The sequence below is a fragment of the Thermobia domestica genome, chromosome 1, assembly GCF_964235325.1.
Source record: "Thermobia domestica chromosome 1, izTheDome1.hap1.1, whole genome shotgun sequence".
NCBI lineage: Eukaryota > Metazoa > Arthropoda > Insecta > Zygentoma > Lepismatidae > Thermobia > Thermobia domestica.
Genome location: NC_137454.1, coordinates 85,370,513 through 85,398,137, shown reverse-complemented (window position 1 = coordinate 85,398,137; position 27,625 = coordinate 85,370,513). Strand labels below are relative to the sequence as shown.

Here is a 27,625-nt window from a genome sequence, read left to right as displayed (position 1 = left end):
GACAAAGTGTATATGTTCAAACTTATTTTCGTGCATGTAATGGCACGTTGTAGTACGTTGTAGCACATTGTTACATGCAGGACTTTCGTGACTAACAGAGGAAAAACTTTTTTGTCTTTGGCAAAAGAAGTAATTATCCAACAAGACACTATTCGCGAAGAATGGCAAAAGACAATTTGAGCTTAGGTTATTGATGTGAATATTCTTTCATTCGGTCCCAATTCTTTTCTCCTTTTCCGACATTCGTATATTTTCTACAATGTAAAATCCTGATATTTTGTCCTTTAGCTATACATTTGACGAGTGACTTTAGTTTCACAAGGCGAAACTACGGTACAAACTATGCGAATTCAAAAATTAAACTTGAGTTGATGTTGAGTTTAACGTCCCTTTCAGCAGCTAGACTATATGAGACGTGAATCTACTGATTAACGTGGAATCCGAACCACATTAGCTCCTGCCGGGAATCGAACCAGGGTCTCCCACACCAAAGGCGCGTACGCTAACCGCTTATCCACAAAGGAGCTCACGGAAATTAAACTTAAAGTAGTAAATCTATGAGGGTCACTATTTATTTATATTTTGAGCCTTGTCAACAGTGATTATAGTTAGGCGCCAGTTTTTGTTTGCATAGAAACGTTTGACATTGTCGACCATAAAGTATCTCAAATATTTTGTCTTCATTTGTATTGTTTACGTTGACAAGAAGATTGCGTGACAACAGAAAAATGGAATTAAATCTTGAAAATTTTCGTGCGATGATTTATTACGATTTTCGACGTGGATTATCAAGGCAGGAGTGCATCGATCAACTTCCACATTTGGCGATGAAGCCCCATCCCTTTCAACTATGGGGGGCGCGGTGGTTCAGTAGTAGAGCGTTCACCTCCGATGCTTGGGGTCCTTGGTTCGATCCCAGCTCACGCCGTGTGAACTTTTTGGTGGACAAATACAGTGCTTGTGGGTTTTCTCGGGGTTCTCCCGCTTCCTCCCACTTTCTTCATTCCACCATTTCATTAATTTCTCATAATCACCGCCTCCTTTAGCCTAACCGGCATAACCGTGGGACGTTAAACTTAAAGCTTTCTTTCCCTTACCACTATGAAACGCTGGTATAACGATTTTACTCGTGGCTGCCATTCGCTCACTGACGAAATTTGCGAAGGTCGTCCAAAATCAGTTGTTATTCAAGAAAACATTAATGCTGTGTAAAACCTAATACTGCAAGATCGTCATGTGATATACTGTTAGAGTGAGGCAACCCTAGGCATTAGTTCCACCAGCATATATAAAATATTATATGATTATTTAGCTGTGGGAATGGTTTGACAAAAACTCGAATAGAAGCTCACGTCGATTGGCGCACACAAATACTCAATAAATACAATGGCGGTGCTTCAAAACACGTATATAAGATTGTAACAAGTGACGAATCATGGATATATGTATCTGAGCCAGAACGTAATCAGCAGTAGAGTGTATGGGTATTTCAAGATGAACCAAATCCAACAAAAGTTGTTCGCGCTCGAAGCACATCGAAACAAATGGTCGCCTGGTTTTCGGGAAAACTGATCATGTGGCAACTGTGCCTTTAGAGGAACATAGAACGGTCAACTCTGAATGGTACACAACAATTTCTTTGCTCGAGTTCTTCGGTCAAATACGGAAAACAAACAAGCGCGAGCTTCATTCTTCATGAAGACAATGGGAGCTCTCACACATCTCGTCTAACAACCGACTATTTGAACATTCAAAAAATCAAATTGATTGGTCATTCGCCGTACAGTCCTGATTTGGCACCCAATGACTTCTTCTTGTTCCCGAATGTCAAAAATAAATTGCCTGAATAACGATTTTCGTCGGCGGAAAAAGCCGTTGATGCGTTGAAAAACCATACTATGGAAATGTCTCACGAAGATTGGAAAAAATGCTTTGACAAATGGTTTGAACGAATGCAAAAGTATATTGATCATAAAGGAAAATATTTCGAGAAAACAACAAATCAATTTTCAATGACAAATTACTGTTTTTTCATTGTTAGGCTCAAAATATAAATAGTGGCCCTCGTATAGCTACTGGTTGCAATAGATTGGCAAGATCAAAGATAGTTAGAACCTGTTCCTCGGACGCTGAATTTATATCAAAGAAGCCATTACTCAATACCTTTTGTTGTTTTTGTTCTACGGCGATAAAACTTGAAATAGAAAATCGTTAATTTGAACCACTACTGATTTGAATAGAGGGTTAAGGGAGGAAATAGAACCTACTTTTGGAAAGCTCAATCGATTACAAAAAGCCGATTCTCGATCTCTCTCACAGTTTTTGTTCTACGCAAAGCAGTATTGAAACCGGAAGAGTAGTAAGTTTCAATCACTTTCGGTTTCGATAGTGATTTAAATTGTGATAATATGTGCCCTGAGACCCGAAATAGATTGGAGAAAACGGCTTGTCAGTATCTCATACCATTTTTATTCTATGGCGATAAATGCTGAAAACGAAAATGGTTAATTTTAAACACTTCCGGATTCAATAAAAGGTTAAGAAAGGAAATGAAATCTACTGTTGGGAAGCCAAAAAAACTGCATCTCGATATCTGTTAGTGTTTTTACTCTAGGGAAATCAGTATTGAAACTGGACGTAGTAGTCAATTTCAAACACTTACGGTTTTGGTAGTGTTAGGGATTGTGACGATATGCTCTCTTGGGACTCTGAATTGATTGCAGAAAGCAGTTTGCCGCTGTCTACTACTATTTTTAATAACCGGAAATGGTTAATTTGACCAACTTTCGGTTTGAATAGAGGGTTAACAGAGGAGATGGAATTTATTCTCGAGACGCTGCATCAGAATCCTGTGGTACTTCCGGAACAATTTTTAAAGAGGTAGTTGGTGAGTACTTCAAATGATATGCCCTTAGCCATACTCCCTCTGTAACACTTGTTGCGTGAGTACCGTAGAAAACGTATTTTTGGATAGTGCACATATTACAGTAGTTTCTAAGTGAAGTCTTGACCCGACTACGGTGGGTCCTATAGTTCTGGAGCTATGGACCTTTGAAGTATTTTTTTTTAATGTTTTAGGCAGCCTATAACTTCGAAAGGAAGTTTGGGTACCCAGGTTGGTCTATATATATATATATATATATATATATATATATATATATATATATATATATATATATATATATATATATATATATATATATATATATATATTGCCTTATCTTCTTGTTAGGAATCACCAACCAAACGTTGTTGGTGTTGTTTTGAAACACCCTGTATAACATTATCTTACAACAATGCACCTAAATACTATATATTGCTCATATGCAGCGTGTGTAAGTAGTTGCATAGAGGGGTTTTATTGCCAATTAAGCTAATGCTCGGTTTAATAATTACAAAGGAAACTATTGCACCATCGTTCAGAAATAATAATCAAATTAAAAGGAATAGCGGCCATAAATAAGCTTTTGATTCAATTAGTTATTGCAATGTGCTAACAGAAAAAGATATGAGTAATAAAAGAATAAAGAGAAAGATCACTTAAAGCAAGACTTGGTACTTGTATAACCGGTTTACGCTATTGAGCTTTACTTGGCTATTTTCAATTTAGTATCGGTCAAGTAAAATATTTGCGTTCTAAGGATTGAATACATAATAAGTTAAGTAAGAAAATTAGTTGAATAATTGATCGTTTAAAGCTTTTAAATGACTATAAAGATCAATCTTCTTAGAATATAGAATGAAAGAAAAAAAAATAGGCCCACAATTCAACTATATTCTTAGTATCTAGGATTTATTAAAGTTCCTTTCACAGTAGTAAAATGATAACTCGTAAAAACAAGTACGATTTGTTTAACAATTTGAAACTACGATACGCTTCAAAGCTACGAAGATTCAATATTGAAACCGGAACAGGCACATTTCTTAATATTGAAACCGGAAAGGATACATTTAATACTTAATAATAAACCCGGATAGGGTACATATATTATTAAATATTGAAATCGGAAAGGGTACATACGTATATTACTAAATAATGAAACCGGAAAGGGTGCATATATTTCTTAATATTGAAACCGGAAGGGTTACATATATTACCTAATAATGAAACCGGAAAGAGCGCATATATTTCTTAATATTGAAACCGGAAAGGGTACATATATTACTTAATAATAAAACCAGAAAGGGTATATGTATTAGCATTCCTGTAGTTTCTCAGCCTCCCTATTCGTCAGATATTAGTCTCTGTGACTTTTTTATTCTCCTTTCTCAATAACCACTTGAAAGGGCGTCATTTTCGAACTTATCATTTTGAATATTATCCAGAAGAGCGTAACCGACGAACTGAAAAATATTTCAGCAGAAGCCTTAAATTACTTTTACGAAGAATGGAAACAACGCCTCCATCACCATATAGCTGCCCAAAGAGGTTATTTTGAAGGAGATACCTTTGATTAATTAAAATAATAACATTCATCGTTAACAGAAATTCGGTCTCCTTACTTTTCTGACATACCTCATATTTTATTCGTGTAACAATAAAAGAAGTTTGGGGACAGCATTTGACTGTGAGGGGATCTTTCAAGCCCTTCACTTTTTTCTTGCTTTACTATAAACACTAAACTCGTCACGTTTAAGGTAAATGTTTATTGAAGCATTTTTATTTATTTATTTATTTATTTTTTACCTACATGCTTCATTATCGCTCACTTTAACTTTTCTTTTATGACAGTCCCATATCCAATGTGTTACGCATATTTCCACTACTTCTTTAGTTAAGGCTTGTCGCTTCTGTCTCTATTGAACTTCTTTCAACATGGTAAAACCACGTTAGATTTCCAAACTATGCAAGTTCAATACTGAAACCGATTATTACTATGCTAGTTGTTGTCTCAAGCCTTCGCTTGTTGTACAGTTCGCTTTAGGTTAAAATCGCGTTTAATTAAAAGTTTTAATTGCTTACATTTAACTTTCTTTTTATCTTGTCCGTGAGGTACTGAAACTACATCAGAAAACTGATTTTCCATATCTACTGCCGTTTTTTTCTTTATAGCGATCAGTATTGAAGCAGGAAATCGTTATTTTCATCATTTATGTCTTGAAAAAAGGAATAAAGACTGAAATGAAACATATTTTTGGCTCGCTGAATCCATATAAAAGCCATTGAAGCTTTAAGTTGTAGTATATTTCTACCACTTCCGGTTTTAGTGGAAAGAAAGTGTGGATACAAAATTTTCTTGGGGCTCTGAATATACTCTGAGAAACTGCTTCTCACTAATCTTACAGTTCTTTTCTTCTCTGATACCTATCGACAGACAGACTTCTGCAAAGCATAGTTTGAACACCTAAAAATAGTTTTAAAAACCTTTTAGCTTTCATTCTCTTTGTAGATTTGACTTTAACTTTTAGTATTTTACAAACTGTAACGAAATTTTCTATTTAAATATATCGTTCCAAATTGATTTTTAATAAATCTTTGTTCTAACTACGCGCTGCACTTACATTTTGATTTGATTTAATTTCTAGTTCAGCATCCCTTTCAGCAGCGATGCTATATGAGACATGGATCTACATCTTAACATGGAATCCGAACCACATGAGCTCCTGCCGGGAATCAAACCCGGGTTTCCCACGCCAAAGGCGCGTACGCTAACCGCTTAGCCACGAGGGAGCTCTGCATTTATGTCGTTTAACATGTTTGTAACTACAAATCTCAAATTTGATATTCAATAACTCGAAAAACAAAGAGGTTTCAATTTATCCAAATTTGAAACGGGGTAGATCTTAACAAGCTTAATAATCACATGAAATACATATTACACTGTATAGACCTTTTGTTCTTGAGTTGTTAACCATAAATTTCGGGCCCTTAAAAATATTTCATAGTCTACGCCCAATAAACATGGTGAAAATCTGTCATCATGCCAAAATTTGGTCAAGATCGATTAGTTTCATGGATCGTGTAGGACATATATATTATCCTTATGATTAAGTAAAAAAAGAAAAAAAAAGAAAGAAAGAAAAGAAAGACAGAAAGAAAAACGGAATTTAACAATCTATCTGCCAGGAGAGAAGTACAAAAAGAATGAGTAAATTATGGGATTGCTTTCAAAAGTAGTAATTACCTGGACATGTAATAATTAATTGGATAATAGAGACATTCAGTACAGTAGTGAAAGGCAAGGGAGGAAGTAATTTTGGTTATTTGAGAAATAACTATGGATTAAATCGTAAATGCGTGTAAGGAATAACACAAGTGCGTGTAAGAAGATTGGATTCTACACACGAATAGTAGTAATATATATGCACTAAAAAAAATTGTTTTCACCTGAGGAAATTTACAACAGGAAAACAAATCAAACATGCTCAAATACTCAGATATTTTTTGACTCCAAATTTTGGACTTAAAAGTATATATTACTGTAAATGTAACGTACGTAATAGCATGATCTTTCTAATGAATAATTTGTTATTTACTTTATATTTTAAAGAGCAAGATATATTTAAAAATTCATTTCAGCCATGTAGAATACAAATATTTCAGAGAGCACATCAACATAATAATAGCAGTGGAAATTTATAATAAATTCTATTTGTTATGCAGAAGTATACTGTAGCATTGCTTTAAATTTATTGTTAGGACAGTTACCATGTAATTTATGCAGGTAACAGTATAATGGTAACAGAACACCGATAGCAAACAAAAGATACATTAACATAAATTTTGGCGTGAAAGCTATTTTATTTACATAACCAGAGAAGAAGGAATCCGCTGCCTCGAGACGTTAAATTGGATTACGGCTATCGGCTATACACTGTTAGACATTAAAAAAATAAAGAACATATAGCAGCCTAATCTAGCAGACGAATGGCTTAAGGTACTAAGTAAGTCTGAAACAATTATACTTGCCACTTTATGCGATCCATGACAGCGCCGCCAGAGCCTAGAAGAAAATCTAGTGGGCCGTGCATGTGAGCCTACTGTAGGCGACCAGAGTGGTTGACAAGAAGAGATATAGAAAGAATGGAAACAAGCTATATGTTTGCGACACGTTGCCACAGCTTATCAACTATAGTCTGCTGTGCGAGTTGTTGTGCAATCATGGAGCAGACGTATGCAATCGGCAATAGATCAGCTGAGCGTGTCAGCCAGAGAAGTAGTGGAAGATCGTGTTCATCCGGAAAGCGCAGGATGTTAAACTCGATGGAGGGCCTGATACCTTGCCAACTGTCAAGAGGTAACATTCTGCAGCATATTACAGACCCATCAAAGTATATTACACCCGAGCAGGAATGAAATCCAACATCATTTATGATAATGCCCGGTGCAGTAGTGATGTAGAATGTAGACGCTGTCCAACCTGTTGACACGGTGCCACTGATTCCGCCGACATAATGTTACAAAGAGAATGTTGTGTTATTCATCTCTCCATGTGCGATGTTCGCGTTACATGTGTTGTGCAGTCAATGAGAGTCTCAGTAATAACAGTCGCTCGTGGCAATAACCTGCCTCGCCAGACGACGTCGAACTGTTTGTAAGGACAGTGGTCACTTCGCAACAACCCCGAATGCGTTCGCCAGTGTTCCGGATGTAGTTACATAGCCATACACACAGTCTGCCCTGTCGGTCTGTGGTATAACGCACAAATTGCAGCTCTTGTGTATTGCCTTGCTACAGCTATTAATTCCATATTCGTTACACTAAGCTGCGTTCTGTACAGCACGTGCACTAATACCAGGAGAGGATAAGCCGCTGCTATGATATGCCACTATTATTCCGTGATTAAATACGAGAACCTGCTGGAATTCTTAGCACATTCGACAACGAAGCATTGTTCAACCATCTATAAATACTGACGTCATCCAACACTCTGCCAGTACTGAACAGTGGATTTCGGGCCTGTTTTTGGTTGCTCTTTTCAAAGAAAGTTATCGGCACTTGATGTGTCGCAGAGGTGCACTGCTAATCATTTTACTGTCCTTCCATCATTTACACATTCTGCAAATGTGAGACCAATTCGATACCTCCTTGTTAGTGTTTCACTTTTAATGTCCAACAATGTATATTCACTATCTGGATCGGAAATTATAATAAAAATACAAGATACCACTGACCTCAAAACACAGTCAATGTATACTATGTATAGTGTAACAGTATAGAAGTACTTCCGACAGACAACCTGTATTGTATAATTTAAAGAATATATTTTAGTCAAGAACGTATCCTAAGGGGAAAAACTGTTGGAAGTCAGAAGCATTGAAAAATCTTTAGTTGATAATGCTCTTCTGGGCGGCATGTTAACAAAATCTAAGGGATGAATAATCGGGGAAGGTAGATAGACATATGGTTATGGATAAAGAATTATCATTAGACAGTTTATCTTGTTGAGAGTTTCTAATATGACAATCGATGTGGTATAAATAAATCTATATATAACAAATATATAAATTTTATTGTGAGCCAAGTAAAAACTAATATGATTATTTTTTGTTACTTTTAAATATTGGTGTCTAGTAATTTCTAAACTATATTATTTTCAAGTAGACCCTATAGTAGATTATTTATATAATCCTCAGTCTTGAAACAACTACGATATATTAGCTACAACAACAATATATATTAATTATCCGTTTTTAAAACGAGTTTTAATATTTGTCTGCAGTCTTTCTTCCTGGAGAGACTTTGATTCACCGCCGATGTTAACTATTCCTCCCCAAAACTAAAATTAAATTAAATTGCGATTACATACTACTTTTATGCAGGACAATGCACCCAATCACATTTTTTATCCTGTTGACCTTGTGGGCCAACATTCCCTTAAAGAAAGGCTCGTTTTCTCAAATCATCAACTTTCTCATTTATTTATAACATATTGAAGCAATTTCTTGAACTTAAGTAAACCTTGTTTTTGGACTTTATTATTATTATTATTATTATTATTATTATTATTATTATTATTATTATTATTATTATTATTATTATTATTATTATTATTATTATTATTAAAATAATATCTATGCCTGAGTTTAGAAATACTTAAGTTTTACGTTCCACGTTTATGCTGGCTAGGCTAAAGGAGAAGGTGATGATGAGAAATGAACGAAATGGTGGAATGAAGAAAGTGCGAGGAAACAGGAGAACCCCCACACAGACGATGTTTGTCCATCATAAAGCTTACTTGGCGGGACCCCATGCACCAGAAGTGAACGCTCTACCACTGAACCACCGCGGCTTCTACACCATATATATAAAACATTTTGAGTCCCGGTTTTGTCCGACTTTCCCCAGGTTTTGCTTGTTCCTCAGCATCTATATGGATAATATAGCTTGAATTAGTTTTCAAATGCTGAATAGATTTGTTATTGACATAAAAATGTTTATTTCGGTGGGGAAAAGTTGGTAAATTTCGAGAGCAAAAACATTTTTAAAGGGTATGCAAAAACCCGGTTTTGTCCAACCGAGTACATACAAAATAATTATTTAAAAAAAACTTTTCTTTTACAAAAACAATATGTAATTACTCCATGAACTAGAACAGTAAGAATCAATACAACTGAAAAAATATGAGCTTAAAAAGTACGGAAAATATAGAAGGCTAGACTATTAGACCAATAACATAGAAAAAATAACTTTAGGTCACGATTTTGTTAAATCTAAGAACAAAAACCATGAATAAAAGTTTCATCATATTCGTCCGCATTGCTACAAGCTTTGTGTGCCCATCCTTTACAGTTAAGACACTGTATCTAACCTTCTCAGATTTACACAGTACTACCCGGTTCTGTCTGACTGTTGATGTCCCGGTTTTATCCTACTACGTCATTATTCAGAACTACAGACCTAGCACCTGTCAAAGAGCAGAAAAATCCTAATTCAAGACATGAAATAACAGCAGGAAGAGTTATTATTATATGTTGTATACTTACATAAGTCGATCTTCCAGTGGTTAGGAACAGCAGAATATTATCGATGGGAGAAAAATCTAAACTTTTCTACACAAATTCTACACATCGCCAATGACAAAGGAGCCACTTACTCAGCTTTCTCTTAAACTAAGAATGATCTAATGGCTGTTTGCAACTAATTCCATGCGTTGGCCGACAGATAATATAGCCAGAAAACCCACGTTCCGGTTTTATCCCACTTTCCCTTATATATATATATATATATATATATATATATATATATATATATATATATACAGGGTGGCCCATTTTAATCTTTCCACGGAAATATCTCGAAAACGGTTGAACATAAATGAACCAAATAAAAACTCAAATATTAAATGCCATGGTGCACATCGAATGGTGTTATCCTCGTGCCCCCCAGGAAGCCCTTCATGGGGGCCCAGGGCCCAACTTTAAAATTTTAAATGGAACCATGGATCGAATGATACCTCGTTCGACAGGTCTCTAAAAACTTTAAAAAAAAAAGTTGTGGCAAAAGATTTCTCATATCGGTCACCGTATTCAAAATGGCCGCCAAGACAGTGCCTCTATCAGATAAAATATCCAGTACAAGTAATATGAAAGCAGTTGGAGATAAATGAACAAGAAAATGGCATGGGGTACGTCGAATGATGTCGCGGTGATTCCCAGAGCCGCCTTGCATGGAGCCCAGTTTACAACTTTAAAATTTTCAATGGAAACATAGTGCGAGTGGTACCTCGTTCTATAGATCTTTAAAGCCTAAAGAGCACTGTAGCAAAAGGTTGTTCATATGGGTCACCGTTTTCAAAATTACCATTAAGACATAGTACCTCTATCAGATAAAACGTCCAGTGCCTATAGAATCAAAACGGTAAAAGATAAATGAACAGGATAAAAGTCGTATAGGAAATCACATAGGGTATTTATTATTCCACGGCTCGAGGAAGATGTAACAGAGAAAAAGTTGATTAGAGTAAAAGTGCCATAATGCAAAGGAAAATTTCTAATTCTTAGAAAATTACCCATCAGACCTTCCTTCTTAAGTGGGTGAAACGAGATTGAATTGTAAAATGTCAAATGAGAACCTCACTTTTACTTGCTTTGGGTATGGTTTGTTTGAAACATTTGTGTGTACAGAGGTTGTTCAGTCTACATTTGGCCAATTTCGACTTACCTAAAAATTTAGAAGAATCCATGGCGCCAGGTCCGTAAGTGCTCAATGGGTTTCCCTTGGTTCCAACAATAGCCCGACAGCGTAATTTCCACTGTAATAGGCTTCTCTGAAGAACTGCAAGGGAAATCTTGTCTCAATCCATTTGCACAGCTTTCCAAAGTCCTTCCACAGTTGTCACACGCCGTTTTCCCAAAGCCCGCTTCAGCAATCCAAATCCACAATAGTCCATAGGACTTGCATCTGGAGATTTAACAGGTACCTTATTGAAAGGTATCCCTGTATACAACTTGCCTCCTCCATCTCCCTGTAGAATGCAAGGAACGATCGTGAGGTATGTCATGAGGCCTTGTCCATGTGAATGCGCACCAGATTGGCGTCATTTCCGTACATTGTTGGAATCTCATGCTCGTAGATCGGCCGCATGATCTGCTCCTGAAAATAGAGCGAATTTATTTTGCAGTTCTTCGCCACCCTACGAATCTTCAGTAAGAACCATGAACCATGAACCATGAACAGTAGCCAGTAAGAACCATGAACCCTTTTGGGAAGGATTCTTTACAGACACGGACCCACCTTCTGAAGTTCTTGGCGCCTTTCTTTCGGTGCATGATGGCTCTCGGTTTGCCGCAGTCGGAAAGGTAAATCCATACTTCATCGAGCGTTACGATGTATATCCACCTTTGTTTTGCCAGATGTCGTTCGTACAGCTTCCGGGCATTAGACTTTCGTTCCTTTTAGTGGACATCCGTGAGAAGATGGCCGCGAGCTTTCATGACTTTTTCCAGCTTGAGTTGATGGTGTAACATCCGGCTCACAGTCCCCAAAGACACGTCAAGACGATTAGCCATACACCTTTGTGTTACCGGATTTTCTTGCATTGCCATTTTGCGAAGTTTCCTCTGCATGGTGGAGGTGGCCTTGGTGCATTCCCGCTTCCTAGGCAACTTCGTTGGTGATCCAAATGGTGGAGTTTCGTTGCCCTTGTACTTTTTAATAACATTTTTATTCCACTTAAACTGATGTTGCAACCATTCTTCTTGCACTGTTTCCTAATGAGAGAAACACTAAAGTGGGCGTCATAAAGAGCCGCAACATAGCCTTCCCAAAACCGGCTTAGTTTGGGCGGCATTTTGGACACAGAGCGGAAACCCACACACTTGGAAACAAATTTAACACAACACTCACAACAATGGTCCTGTTTTGTGCGTTATTGCCGTCCGCGCGGATAAACAACTCCGTTCCCAGGAAGCTACTGCACAACACTGCAGGACGCCACGAGCCAGGTCGGGTGAATCCATTCTGCCCGGGAGGGGGAAGGAACAAAATCGGCCAAACGTAGGCTGTACAACCTCTGTAGAAGTGACTGGTACTGTAATGAATAAAAATAATTTGAAATTCAGTTTGAAGAGTAACACCCATTTGTATTGCGAAGTGTCATTTGATGAGAAAAATAAATAAAAGGTTTTTAATAATACATTTTTGTAAATTGCAAATATTTGATCCACCCCCTTCGCCCCTGATAATTAACGCAATGCGTGCAAGATGCCTGGGAGGCATCTACATCAGTATGAACCGTTTCATTACTGAGGATCACAACTGAAATTACCGCTGAAAGTTATTCGGAATGTAACTGTGGAGAGCATCTCAGTGAACCTAATATTCTATCTCCTAAATTTCCCTCGCAGGTGGTATTGGGTAGGTTGAAAATGGGCATACACGGGGACTCACGAAGAGGCGTGGAGACTCACGAAGAAAAACCATCCCGGAGGTGGGAGGTGAGGGGACTCAATAAAAAAACACCTTGGACGTGAGAGACGAGAAGACCTTGACAAAAGAAAAGCCCTGGACACGACATACAAGAAGACACAGAAGGGAAAGAATCGAGCCAATATCGTGCAGACGACTGTTGAACAAACAGAAAAAAATTGTACACATTGTTCAAAAACTACATTGTTCGACGACTTTGTTTCGCATTTCATTTGAATCATTTTTGCATCAAATCATTGCCGGCACTAAAATTGGAAGGCATCTTTAACACAAATTTTACCTACCTTTTCTCATTACAGAAACAACTATCTCTTATAAAATACATTTCAGATATTTTTGTTGCGTAGATTAAATTTGCAAAAACTAAAGTTTCCATTTGAAATTTCACCGTTCCTTGCCGCTTTACCCACTTACGGAGCGAGGTTGGAGTGATAATTTTCTAGAAATTAGATTCCCTCCTTTGTATTATGACATTTTTACTCTAATCATTTTCCCTCTGTTGCAACATTCTCGAGCCGTTGAATGATAAATACCCTCTGTGATTCCCTATTCAAATTTTTGTTCTGTTCATTTCTCTTTAACCGTTTTCATTAATGTGGTCACTGGAAGATTTACCTGATACAGGTCATTTTGAAAACGGTGACTCATGTAAACAATCTTTTGTCACAGTCACCGTTAGGTTTTTAAGATCTATCGAACGAGGTATCACTCGCCCCATGTTTCCGCTGAAAATTTTAAAGTTGAGCCCTGAACCCCATGCAAGGTGGACCTGGGGGTCATCGCGACATCATTCGATGTGTCCTATACTATTTTCCTGTTTCACTTTTTGTTCTGTTCATTTATCTCCAACCGTTTTTACATTAGTGTTACTGGATGTTTTATCTGATACAGACACTGTCTTGGTGGCTATTTTCAATACGGGCGGCCCTGAGGGGCACCAGGATAATACCATTCGATGTGCCCATGGCATATATATATATGCGCGGTTGTGTGTGTGTGTGTGTGTGTACTATAACTATGTGCAAAGGGAAAGGAAGAAGAAACTTCTAGTGCTGTAACTCCAATACAAATGCTGTTGCAATATGCAATTTTAAACAGATTTTTTAAAAAATCGTTAAGGAAATTTATTTCCCCCCCCCCTCCACTACTTCGCTAGCCATAGTTACCGATCAAAATTTACCATATTTGACCAGTTTTCGAGGGAAGACAATGCTAAGCACCACTTCCGGCGAAATTGAGTTATTGGGTGCAATAGGCTGGGATCGGACTACGGAACAGTATGTAGGTAGTTTAATGTCGGACATGTACTTGTGGATGGCAGGGGAAGCTTGTTTAGTATACATCATTACATTGCATTACATTGAGATATTGAACTCCTTTTTCCAGTTTACTCGAAAGTTAGAAAATGTGACTTAATATTGGTTTTCCCGAGTCGCTCTTGTATCTAACTTTAAAATGTCACACCCTTTACAGTCTATGGTAATACGCGTAATCTCTTAAGTAGTTAGTACTAGTATATCACAAGAATCTTTTCTGCGATTCGATAGATCAACTTTTATTCACTATCCTAATAGACTGAACTTGAGATTCCAGATGAAATTTCAGGTAAATGATACGTATTTTTTAAAGGCATAAGCATTCAGCGTTTTATGCAGCTTTTTATAAGTTATTGACTGCAATGAGCATATTCAAATTCCATGTTTAGCTATAAGTCATCTTAAATGGCCACAGTGCTAGAAAGGAACTTGAACTCTAAATAAAATAATAAACAATTTGCGTATCGGCGCTTAAGATTCTTGTTATAACTTTACTTGTGTGTCTGAGAATAAACTTTTTATCCTATGAGATGTTCAATTTTAGGTGGAATTCAATATTTTCCCCGTACAATTAGAAAAAAATCAGGGAAAACATAGGTCGAGATAGCCAATTTTGGGGATCCCCAGTGATATGTAGAAATTATTTACTTTCTGAAGATTATTATTTTTATTATTCCAAATAAACAAAATTCTAAATCATATTTAGTATAGAAAACAGAAAAATACAAAAGGATGCAGCAATATTCTTTAAAATTAACTTTATTATTGGAGGGAAGTGAATACACGCAATTAGACCGAGGAAAATATTTATCATTGCATTTAAGTAACTTAAAAGATTACTGTCAACCTTTGATTTGAGATGAATATCGAAATATTCCCGCTTGTATAATTAAAAAGAAGAAGAATTTTAATTAGATTTTAAGAAAATACTGGGAAAGATAGTCTCATGAAGATTCTGAGAGTGAAAAACAACAAATCATTGTATACACCTGTATGACTCGTTTTCACCTCACGTTACAAGAGTTATTTTTAAAATTGAACGCACGTATGTTGCTCTTTCATTACTTTGATAACTGCTATAGCTTTGACATAATAAATAAATGAATGTTCTATTACTAGGCCCGCTTTTATCATTTGTCTTCCACAAACTTAAAGTGTAACATAACATAAACTAAGTGAATTAAGCTATTCTGATTTGACAGCTGTGAATTATTAGCAAAATTGCCACATCTTTTATATTAGTGTTTCATTCCTGACAACTTAATCACTGTGATATAAACATTATAATCAGCCAACTGGTTCTAGTGGTTGCGCAATCTTTTATAGTATTCGTTCTCAAAATAAATGAGGATTATAAGACTTGAACTGCAAAATTAATTAACCACATGTCTCCTTATTTAATGCCGTGTCACACCTACATGAGTTCCCTCAAATCGCCCTCTCAAAACTTGTAACGACAGAAAAGCCAGTAGACGTTTTCTTCAATTCTGTAAACATGATAAACATTTGCAGTGGCAGTTCATGACGTGAGTTATCTCGGTAAAAATTGCTATTTAATCGTTACAAGTTAAGGGAAGAGAACTTACCAAATTTCCTAATTCTTGTATATTTGAAGCTTCGAACGACTAAATCGTGATTTTTATTGATTAGAGTTCACTTGCAAGCCGTCACTGCACATTTCTGGAATCAACTAAAGTGGCTCTTAAATAAGTTTTGTAAGTTTTCTTAGCATTTTATAAGAAAAGTGAAATCTCTGTTGTGAGTAAATGTTGATGCAGAAGTCTTGCATTCTATTTCTGTTGGAAACCCATTTAATTCGGATCTCATGTGAAGGTTCGTGTTTCATACAGCCTCGGTGCCAAAAATGACACTGAATTCTAAACAACGAAACTTAAAACGAGCTAACGAAATGTAAATTCAAATAATAATAATAATAATAATAATAATAATAATAATAATAATAATAATAATAATAATAATAATAATAATAATAATAATAATAATAATAATAATAATAATATGGGTTTCAAATTCAGAATTCTACCCTGTGCCACAAAAGCGAAATTGTATAAATTCCAATCAAAATCTTATTCCTAACGTAAAAATTATATCCAGTAGTCCTCGAACTCAGGCCTCACCCAGCCATTTTGTATTTTTTTCTTTCATTCATGTTTCTTCATGACTTCGCATTGACTTCTCCCAGGAAATGCGAAATACAATTGTATTTTAGTTCCTTGTAGTATGAAATGTGACAAGAAGCTGCTAAAGGCTTCTTTTTTCTGCCTAAAATTGAGTGAGTAAAACTTCAATGTAGATATGTTAAGTATGGACAAAGCACACCACACATGTAAATACTACATTATGCAGGCAATCATAAATATTTATGCATGCTCCACGATCCCTCGATTTTTAGATGAAACCTGTTCTAATTTAAATGTAACACTTACTAAAATTAAAGGAGAGGTGATATCTGGTCATGCTAGGTAAGTAAGCTCTTCGAAAAGAAATAAGATGATCGATTTTCCTCTAAGGAATGTAGCTCAAAGTCATAAATTGAAAATAATTACCTGTCAAAATGTTTAGTATCACCAAAAACCAACCTGAAAACAATATACCTTGACCACAGAGAATCGGAATCATATAAAGGACAAACAGTTACCTAAATGATGCCGCTAGTTTTATTACCATAGATGATTACTTTGGTGTTCGTTAACCAAAAGGAATAAAATATCCACTGGAACACCCAACAACTTTACATTCTTTCAAAAATTTACTAGTTTAACCGGTCCAATAATCCTCATTATTTACCAACAAAAATAGTAAAAACAATATACCAGCTACTTCACGCAACACGATTGTCTAGAAAAACCTGTTCATCGGAGTTTTTGTTTCAGTCATTTTGCTGTAGTCCATCTGGATGACAACAAATCAACGGAGCACCCATCGCATGATGATTTTTTCTTTGTGTGCGGAACTTAGTTTATTAGTATTCATGATTAGTTATTCTTTAGTTGCCTCGGAGCAAACGGTTCAGTTAATGTCAAGTTACTACATTAAGACTTTTGTATTTACTTCATAGCTACCCAACAATTTTTCGGATGCACACAATCAGTCAAGTGTACTTGTGTTTCTCCATTAACTATTGATTAAAAAGTAATATATTTATGTACTAAGAATATAAAGAACATATTATTTTTATATAAAGAATGATGTGGCTTCAGGGTCGTTCCACGGGTGGAACAAATAGTGTGATCGTCCTAGGCTCCACGCCATAGGAGGAAAGAGTTCGGCTCTTGCGGAAAATAACAAGCTTGCTGTTTCTAATTCACTTTTGGGATTCAAAATGTTTACAGATGGTGAGCAATCATCTTTCAAAACATTTTTATAACTGTACACTACGTACGTACTAATGTCGTGAAGTGCTACCATAATGTCAACAATGATAACATTCAAGATTATTCTGTAGTGGATGTCATTGATATGAAAAAGTCAGCGCAGAATAATTTATTCACACTAGATATGGAATTTTCATCTACGCCCTTTCCCCCTTTTAGGTGGTTAGCCGACTTTGATGCACGAGGTCCCGGGTTCGATTCCCGGTTCAAGAGCCTTAAAATTTGAATGCATTATTGTGTTTCGGAATCCTCGTTAAACTGTATGTCCACGTCTTATGTAGGCTCGATGCTGAAAGAGAAGGAAAACTCCAATTTACCCAACCTCGCAATCTACTTTCGCCGCAGACCCCATAAATAGATGGGACAGTTCTGGATGGCTTACTGGTAGAGAACTAACCTCTGATGCAAAGGGCTCCAGTTTGATTCTAACCCACACGAATTTGTAATGGATAACATCTAGTTGGTGACTTCCTGGGTATCTTTCGTTTCCTCTGTTTTTCTCACTGTACCAACTCGTTCATTACTATTCTCTTCCATTTACACAGTATCATCCAGCTCGTTCAGCATACACGGTTTAATTGTGCGACTTTCAAAGATTACGTTTCATTTTAATTGTACACCGCATTGAAAACTGCATTTAGACTCTAGAATATTAAAAGTAACAGGCTAGGCGTCCCCTTTTACGGAGACAATTCGTGAATCTTAATTTGTTGACCTCGAAGTAGCAGTCCCCGTAATTTCCAGATTACTTTTTCATCTAGTAATAATCAATTGCAAGGATTTTCTCGCTCGTTTTAACATTATTTCAATTGGATTAGATTGCTTTTGTTTCAATTTATTTAGATTCAGGAGCAAACAAATAAATTAAATTAGAACTATGTCAGGAAAGAAGTGCAGTGCCCATACAGGTAATAAGGTAGACACACTGGTTGTGATGTTCAAGGGATGCGCACGAGTCGAGATTTAAGCCTGTCTCGACTCGTCTCGAGAAAATGTTGTCTCGACTCGAAAATATGTTTCTGTCTCGACTCGACTCGAGTTCGAGACGAGACGTCTCGTAATTCGAGTCGAGACGTAATATACGAGTTAAAATATACGCACACATCAGCCAGAACATTATGACTATCTACCTAATTGTCAGTATGTCCACCTTTGGTATGGATAACAACGCTGACGGTCTTGGCATGGACGCAATGATCCTTGGTAGGTAGCTGGAGAGAGTTGGCACCATATGCGTACACACAGCTCACCTAATTCTTGTTCTGTACTAGTTCTTGGCATCCAAGCAGTTCATTTATTGTAATATAGTATGTAAAATAGTCTCGTATCATAATATATGATGTACAACAAATGTTACATTATATATTATACGTAACTAGTGGTACGATGCAACACATTAAAGGCTCAAAAAAAATAGTTGGAGAAGTGAATAATCATGAAGTTATGTAACCCTATTGCGTTCATTGGGACGAAAACACAACAATTATAACTATACTAAATTACTATAGACTTCCAATTGTTCATTCAGAGAATTTATGTTCACTTTATCACAACAGTTTTATACAAACTAGATTATTAGTTATTATTATTATTATTATTATTATTATTATTATTATTATTATTATTATTATTATTATTATTATCATTATTATTATTATTATTATTATTATTATTATTATTATTATTATTATTATTATCATTATTATTATTATTATTATTATTATTATTATTATTATTATTATTATTATTATTATATTTGAAGTACAATCAAATAACATTTATTTAGTTTTAATTAACTGAATTGATCTGAAAATTAAATGTTGATCTCGTAAGATTAACTATTAAGTTTATGCGTTTTGTACCTTTTTTAAAGTAATAAATGCTGGAATTGGTTTCAAGGCTGTTTCTGAGTGAATACTTTCTTCAAAATAATATTAAAAATTATAGAAAGATTTTCGAGACATTCGAGTCGAGTCGAGATTTTAACGAGCAGTCTTGACTCGAAAATTCGAGTCGAGAAATACGTTTGTCTCGACTCGTCTCAAATTTTACAAAGTGTGTCTCGACTCGAATCGAGATTCGAAAAATGAAATTTTTTGTTTTACGTTCCACGGTTATGCCGGTTAGGCTAAAGGAGACGGTGATGATGAGAAATGAATGAAATGGTGGAATGAAGAAAGTGGGAGGAAACGGGAGAACCCCGAGAAAACCCACGCACACGGTGTTTGTCCACCACAAAGTTCACTTGGTGGGAGCATGGTTTGAACCCGTGACCCCAAACGCCAGAGGTGAACGCTCTACCACTGAGCCACCGCGGCCCCGCAAGAATCGAGATTCGAGTCGAGTCGGGATTCGAGACATGTATCGACTCGTGCACATCCCTAGATGTTCCCAAATTCAGGTTCTCCTCCTGCAGTCTATGACCTTGTGGCACGCTCTTGAAAATTGACGATGCAATGACAAGCATTCATCACTTGTTGTCTGTTTAATTAATTAATAATCAATGTGTATGAACAAAAGAAAATCACCCCTAAAATTATATTAAATTCGAAGAAAAGTCGGGATTTCGTGGCTATGAACCCACTCCCTCCCACTCACACAGTCATCGTTACTATGTTTTAATGATCATAATAAATATCTATTTCCGTTGGTGGGAAATTTTGCGTCTAATCCGTTTTTTTTTTGGGAGGGGGGGGAGGTTACAAGTAACGTGTTACCACGAAACTGACATTAAATGTGTTCAGTGATCTTTCCGTAACAATCATGATTTATTTCAACTCGTGTAGTACAATAGGTTTTATTAGTATAGAATATCATTGGTATAAACAAATAAATATATATTAATAAATAATAATGCATAAGTACATGATAATATAATCATATAATAATAACATTAATATTAATTCAAATTATAACACTAATCATAGAACCGGTTGTTAATATCAGCATGCCACCATAGCTCATAAAAAATTAAACACTTTATGTAAAGTATTCCAGTACTTATTTTTATTTATTTATTTATTTTTGGTTGACTGCTCTTGGACGTCTCTTTTCAGTATCAAGGCTAAATGAGACGAAACTCTGGGTCTTATTCCGTATCAGTCTTCGCAAAAATTGCGGAACATAACGCAACGCGAACATGCAAAAATAAATTATAATTGCTATGCCTGATATTGCAAACTAAAATGCAGGTTGGGGCACGGTGGCTCAGTGGTAGAGCGCTTACTTCTGGTGTGTGAGATCCCTGGTTCGATCTCCAGCCAAGTAATTTGTGGTAGACCACCTAGTTTCCGTGAGTTTTCTCGGGTACTCCCGTTTGCTTCCACACTCTTGTTCCACCAATTGTTCCACCATCATTCACTTGCCTTGATTATCCGTCTCCCTTAGCCTAAAGGGCATAGCGTGAGACATTATTGGATATTTACTATTTGCAATAGTGGATATGTACTCTTTATAATAGTTGGGGTCATAATGAAAGGAAAATTGTTATATTTGAATGAACAGAGGAAGGAACGTAAATTATTTAAGGTAAATTAATATTGTAAAATCTTTTTCAATACCTTTTTTTTATTCTTTTATTGGAGATTTCTTCATAGTTTGCTATTAAAATACTTACTAACATATTCTCATTTCCTTACTAACAATAAAATGAGGAAATGTTGTTTGCCAGTGTGTTGTCAGTAAAGCCAGTAAAGTAGTTTAGATTGATCGAGATCCTGGGCCTTCAGTATTTCGTGTTTCGCTCTCACCTCCCCCTCCCCCCACCCATTACGATATCCTGGCTAAACAAACCAACATATGTTCCAGTAAAATAGTTTAGAATGATCGAGCGAGCCCCTGATGTGATGACCACAGTATTTCATGTCACGGACCCCCTTCCCCTTTCCGAAATCTTGGCTACGTGCCTGTGTGGGATAGAAATCAAGTTTCAACTGTCCATTTAATGAGCCCTGTGACATTTCCCTATCTCACTTTTTGTTTCATTTTTTTATTCTCAGCCCTCTATGGTTTATGAACACAGAAACATTCTATGTGACTGTGCAAGCACTCAGAATCAAATGATGGACATTTCGTAAGCGATGCCCTACACGAAAAAAAAAAAAAAAGTTTCTTATAAGCAATGTTTCTGTACTTGTTTGTTTCTCCATATGTTTTTTTTTTTTTTCAGTGACATATCAAATGACAAATTTTCGAGTGATTCCCATGCTCCCAACGCCCGTTGAAAAGAGGCCCTGTGGGGAAAAAAATGCACGGTCCATTCGATTCCCTCTCCCCCCCCATGACATTTCCCAATCTAACTTTTTATTCATGTTTTATATATTCAAACACTAGTGTTTTGTAATAGATAAATGCTATAAATAATAAATACATTATGCAATATTATTAGATTTTAACGAAATCATGTCCAAAATAAGATCTTCCATTCGATAGATCTTATTGATCTGAACAAAATGGAAAGCTTAAAGGCAAATTCTCATGAGTAGTTTTCGAAAAAATGGAAGAACACAGTTTCGTGGCATTAAAAAGTGTGTTATTTGTTCCCAATTTGACACAGTTGATACTTTTTATTCTGTTCGAATATATTATTTATTTATTTACTGTAATTAAACTTTAAATATAAGATTACTTTCATAATATATCGTTTGATTTCCTCTAAAAGTTCTTCTAACTCTTGTAAGGTTAAATTGAATCTTCATGTAAACGTTATGCAGAAAGGAAAGGAAACATATTTGGGATGACGCTCGTAAAGTTTCCTAAATATAACATGTCATCGCAAAACATAATGGAAAATGGCCGGAAGGAATTCTTCGTGTGCTTTTAAGTACTGTAATGGCCATAATCTTCATGCAATGAATATATAAAAATGTAAATTGAATATCATATGTACCTACTTAAAGCCAACACGTACGCAATATTTGTCTTCATACGCGTATTTGAGGTATGAAACTATTAACAAATTGATACTCACAAAAAAATAAATGTACAATAAAGCTGGGAAGTTGTTTAACGAGTAATAAATTTGCAGAACTACCTATCGGAGCATGTACTCAAACAGGTTTTCCCCTTTTATTTACGCCATTACGTTTAAGTGCTTGAGTAATTGACCATACTCATGAAATGTGTCTTGAAGTTTTTGCCTCATCATTTTTAGACTTTCAAACTGTATTATGTATAAGTAGAAAGACGTCTTATAACATATAATGTTCACGTTTTCCTCTATTATAACTGGGAAGGTAAATCTATCCCTTCTAATTTCAATATTATATCCTCTTAAAAAACGGTAAGGGATAGCAAAAGCTTTTATATGGATTCAGTGTCCTAACAAAAACTTTTAAAACAGTAACCGACTTCAACAAAAGCTCTAGAAAGCAGAAAATAATAAAAGTACTAAAAAGCAGAAAATACTTTGTTAGTATTATCTATAAAAAATGTTGAAGTCTGTGCCAAGCAAAAGAAATTACCATGCCTAAAAAAATTACCATCTGAACTAATTTTATAACTGACATTAATTTGTTTGGCTTGGCCCAGACTTCAACAACGTTTATAGATAATACTAACGAAATATTTTCTGCTTTTTAGCACTTATTATTTTCTACTTTCTAGCGCTTTTATTGAAGTATTGTTTTTCCTTCAGTTTTTATTTTCTCCTTTCTTTTTAAATCGGTTATTTTTCTTTAAATTTGTTCAAATTTTCCACTTTCTCGTTACCGATTACTTTAGTTAAGATATCTAAGGCTAAAAGTAGTACACTAACTTCCTATGAAATAGGTCTGCCTACTAAACATGCGTGAACAATTATATATTTAATATATTTCAATTGGCCTACGTGTTATGGTCCCTATATGTGCGTAAACACATGATATTAACACTATCAGCTGTTGAAGAGTTTCATGGTCTAGGTCCAAAGACTGTCATCAGATCCTGATAAAATTTATACGGAACTTGCCAGAAATTATACTCTTCGAAACTTAAAAACAATAATCAAATGGGATATATTAAAGAAAGGTGATATTGCTGTCATTATCGAAAATAATAGCATTTAATTGTATTGATTGCTAAGTACAACTTAGAAATTATAAGACGATACTGGAAATTGAGTTTATATATAATACGGTTTACGATCATCTCTCTTCGCGAACCAAATCGATTCATGATCAATAGTTTTGTGAACAATTTTGCCCTCGGCTCACGAATGATATTTCGAAGTACGAACATGCATATACTCATACATACACCTTTACCCATTCGAAGCAGTTAGTGTGCCTTAGGCGCTGGAGACCCGGGTTGATTCACGGCGGGAGTTCAAGTGGTTCCTATTCCACATTAATCAGTAGGTCCACGTTTCATATAGCATCGCTGTTGAACGGGACGTTAAACACAAAATCAACTCAACTCAACTCGAAGCAGTTGGTTCCTCCCCAGCACTACCTTGTGCCAGCAACTAAGGTACGAGTAAAGTATTGTATTGTTTTATATGGGGAAAATAATTTCGGTTCGAGAACAGCGTTACAGAACGGATTAAGTTCGTCACTCGTATGTCCACTGTATAAGTAATTGTGTAAGACATCATGAAAAAATGTAAACACATTTAAATTAGCATTAATCCCATTGCATGTGGCTAAAAATAAATTTCCAGATTGTTTGTAAAACAAAGGCACAATGGCCTATTGCGCCTATGGCGATGGGTTGTAATACTGCTACTTAGGGTGGGATGCTGACTGCCACGGGTGCTGACTGCCACAGCCAATTATTGGTGCTGACTGCCACGACTGGCGCTGATTACCACTATCAAGGTGCTGACTGCCACGATGGCGTGCTGACTGCCACGAGCCTGAGAGAAAGTTGCTAGACGTAACATTATCGGACGCCAAGAAGCATGAAAGAAACTAGATGAACCTTAGGATCGTGTTGTTCAGACCAACACCTAACAAAGGTAAACAGGTCTCTGTATGTACAATCATGTCCAAAATTATTGTCGCATGACTATAAATATGTTGTTCTAGTGATATAATTTGATAACGAATTCGCCCGGTATTTCTTATAATGTTAGTATTTGTATAATTGGCAAAGACAAGTATGTGGTAAATTTCATGTCAAAAGAGCAGTAAATAAGAACAATAAAACTAAAATAAATTTTTCTTGTCCATTAGTTACATTTTATTTTATTCATTATGATTTTCGTATTTATAATTCTTTCCCTATGAAATTTACCACAAATATACATTTCCTGATTATACACATATCAGTATTAAAAGTACTCTGCAAAATTATCAAATTATATTCTTACAAGACAGTTATAGATATGCGACAACAATGTTGGACATAAGTGTACTTCAGTTTTGTCAGGGAGCGGTGCGTACAAAATTGGTACGATTTATGTATTCTCACTTGAACTCCCTATGTCAGCTTGAACTGTGTACAGCTGCGCAAATTGTTTCGAGCAGCTCTTGAAAGTTCCACCAAAAAAGCACTGCTGGCTGTTCCTCACAAGGGAAGTTCAGGAGAAAGCACTAGCCTGAAGAGATACTAAGCATGCCATTTGAAGTCCCAATTCATGCTGATTACAACAAGCTAATGAAATTCCTGTACGGTTGAGAACGGTTCGAGATATTCAACTTGGAAGTTTATATGAAAAAATGAGGATATACGCATTTATACGCGTTAAGTACAACATAATTAGTAACGAATATTGACATACGAATTAAAAGCTATTTGAAGTAACAGAAAAAAAGTGTTTCGCAATAACTAACGGGTTTGTTAGATACAATTAGTCATTATATTGTTCACAATAATCATAGGTTAGAGATGAAAATTGATCACTGTTGTTCTTCTGTTTTATGAAGAAATGACCCAGGCAAAAGACTCGCTTGCACCATGAACATTTTATATGTGAAATTGCGTTGCATCCGTCAAGGGAACAGTTCGCAGAACCAAAGCAAAAAGCAAATTCGACAAGTGATTCAAAAGTTATAGGCCTATAATTTGTTCGTAACCTGCCTTGTAGAACGCAAACTGAAACAATCCAATGTATAGCGGTGATCGGAAGTGATTCGTATGGACACGAACTTTATTTGATTATTTCGTTGGTACATTATAGCGTCCAGATGAAGAAGTTTCATACTATGTACAAATCTCCTACCATAATCTTTGATTGATCGGAATCAAAACACATCAAATGGTTGCACAAATCGTGTGCAATTCTTTGGTATCTTCTCAACCGTTAGGTCTTTGCCATCCGTCATGCAACTTTTAATGGACAATTTGTCTGTAAATGGACCCCAGTGATCAAGCAATAGCAAGTTCAAACTATCAGGCTTCGCCATGGGAGAGAATACTTAACGCATTGAAACGTGCATCCACTCATTTTCTCATATAAACTTCTAAGCTGAATATCTCGAACATTTCTCAACGCACAGGAGTTTTATTACCTGTTGTAATCAGCATGAATTGGTCCTTCAAATGACATGCTTATTTCTCTGCAGGCGAGTGCTTCTCCCAAACTTCCCTTGTCAGCTGGCTTCAGACCCTCATATCCATTAAATAATACAATAAAACAATTAATTTAAACAATGAAATGTGCAAATTGTACATAGAAAAGACAATCCCTTTATAAACATCCAAGTGTATGTCGTTCCACTTAGTAAGCAACTTTGTAACTTATAGGATGAAATATAGATTTGCTGGGATGGTTACTAAATTAATCCCTACTAAATTAATTACTAATCATAAATTTAGTATGAGGGATTAATTCCTCTCTTTCCAAATACAGTTTCTCCCAGGCAGTTGGCAGTCAGCACGCCGTCGTGGCAGTCAGCACCTTCATATTTGCAATCAGCTACAGTCGTGGCAGTCAGCACCAATAATTGGCTGTGGCAGTCAGCACCCGTGGCAATCAGCACCTATCCCTACTTAGAGCTACTTTTAAGAGCTCCAAACTCTGGGATGGGTTTTTTCATATATAAAATAAGAAAGTTCCCTCATTTGGGGGGGAGTGGGGTGATTGCCCCGATCGCCCACTTGGATCTGCCCCTGCAAGCAAATGATATTAATGAAAGCTCAAAATTTCCAGTCTCATAATCCGATGAAGATTATGCAGTGCACCCACATAAAGTTTCCTTATACCTTCATTGTTAAATATTGAGATATGCAGAATAGAGACTTTTAACGTGGGATCTGAACATAGAGCATATAAACCTATCGAGTCGGTACGGTCGATTTAATGTCCCTTTTTCATCACCGAGGTTGTATCGGAATCCGAATCACGTAATGCGTTCAAATATTCTTGCATCAGGAATTGAACCCAAGATCTTTTGCACCAAAGGCGTGCGTGCTAGCTATTAAAACATCGTGAAGTACTACATCTAATGAGATTTAAGTTTGGGTCTCTGAAAGCACTTATATTTAGATACGAGTGGGCTCAATAGAATACTTGGAACATGTAAACAGAGGAAATGGGTTATTTCTTTAACATATAATGTCCTATGTAGCTACGCACAACACATCAATTTTGCAACTAGCTTTTCTTTTCTTTCCATCATTCTTTCATAGATGACTTTTTAAAGTTAACATAAACAAAAATGTAAACTCCAGGATTCTATTTATATAAAGAATCAATAATCAAGTCTTCAAGGTTTCTTGTTAGGGCCCTCTTCTTTTCTCGCATAATTGTAGTTTGCAAATATTGCGGTTACATGGAATACTTTATGGTCATGCAGTCAAGGAAGAGATCATATTTCATTCTAGAAAAGAACATAAAGGGAAAACCAAAGACCTTGGCTATCTTAACGACAAAAGAATCTCTTGCATCTTCTGTTCATATTTTTACACATCAAGCTAGGAAAAGAAAAATAGAAGTATTGTAGTGGTTAAGTTGAGTTTGAAATTTCAACAAATGTGTGTGTTTCATCATCCCTGCATACCGAAAAATCATCTTTCGGATCTCTTTCGTCCGCATATATAGGGCCTACATATATAATTATTTTTTTTTTCATTCCTTGTAAGGATTTCCTATTTCTGCTATTCCTTTGCATACGAGTACAAGT

General features: G+C 35.9%; 1 long non-coding RNA gene across 3 annotated transcripts in view; it reads right to left on the bottom strand.

Annotated features, from left to right (window-relative positions):
* The window catches only part of LOC145686965 (uncharacterized), a 109,875-nt gene extending 93,061 nt beyond the window's left edge, over nucleotides 1-16,814 (bottom strand). For all 3 annotated transcript variants that reach the window (XR_014131658.1, XR_014131657.1, XR_014131659.1), the window contains exon 1: nucleotides 16,755-16,814. This is a non-coding gene — a long non-coding RNA (uncharacterized LOC145686965). The remainder of the gene's footprint in view (nucleotides 1-16,754) is intronic.
* Nucleotides 16,815-27,625: the final 10,811 nt, after the last annotated feature.